A 1074-nucleotide genomic window follows, 5' to 3' on the forward strand; every position below is an offset into this window, starting at 1 on the left:
ATTTAGGGCGCAAGGGCGTGACGGGGGGACTTAGGGGGGTCGTGGGGGCAGGGGGCCTTTGCAGCCGCAGCTCCTCCCCACTCTCGGCTCTGATCAAGGCCGTGGCTTGTGTTGAGAGCATGCAAAGGCAATGGCGGAATGGCGGCAGCCACACTGGCAGCTCTGAGGCCAAAAGAGCTGCAAAAGGCGGCAGCTCAGGCGGTTGGAGGGCGGCGTGTCAGACCAGACGGATGGGTTTGTGTTGCGTGCCGCGCCAGTTGCTTCTCACGCACTTTCCCTTTGTGCGCAACCCGCGCGTGACGTGACCTGCAATCGCGCCCGCAGGACGCCCCAGCCGTCGACGCTCTACATTTCGGAGGTCAAGGCGGACGCAGCGGGGAACCTCAAAATCATCAACACGACCGCGGTGGATGACACTCAGGCGCGCGGTTGCTGCAGCTGTTGGTATTTCGCGCACACTGCGCAAGTGTCTGCTGATGCTGCCAGGGGCTGGCGGTAGTCCCTCACCGACAGCAGATGGGGCGCCGCTGACTTGCCATGCGGGCGCCATGAGATCGTGCTACAAGAGAAACGCACGTGCAGCCGAGGGCGGGCGCGGCGCCGTTTGCGAAACCGGGCTCACGCCCGCCCCGAGCTCAAGCATACCCAGGACCGTCGCGGCGCGGCTGCAGCCGCGGCCGCCCCTCCCCTTGCTCCCGACGGCCCCTGCACAACCACCGCCCGCTCGTCTCGCTCTTGTATGTCCAATATATGCTGTCTTTTTGTCTTCTGCTGCCCGCGCACCCTCCCTCAGGTCGGCGGCCTGTGGTATCTGTGCAGTGGCTCCCTGTCGCCCTGGGGCACCCACCTCGGTGCGCACACGGCAGGGCAGGGCCTTGTCTGCCCTGCGCCCCGCCCCTGCGGAAGAGCGCGCAAGCCGTGGCCCGCGCCGGGCTAGCTGCCCGCCAACGGGCGCTCGTGCGGGTGCTGGTGCAGCCGTTCGCGCGTGTACATCACCACAGACAATCTCGCTTCTAGCCTGTCATCTCTCTCTGTCACTCACAAACACACACCCAGACAGACACACATGCACAC

The sequence above is a fragment of the Monoraphidium neglectum genome (genome assembly GCF_000611645.1).
Source record: "Monoraphidium neglectum strain SAG 48.87 unplaced genomic scaffold scaffold00351, whole genome shotgun sequence".
Lineage (NCBI taxonomy): Eukaryota > Viridiplantae > Chlorophyta > Chlorophyceae > Sphaeropleales > Selenastraceae > Monoraphidium > Monoraphidium neglectum.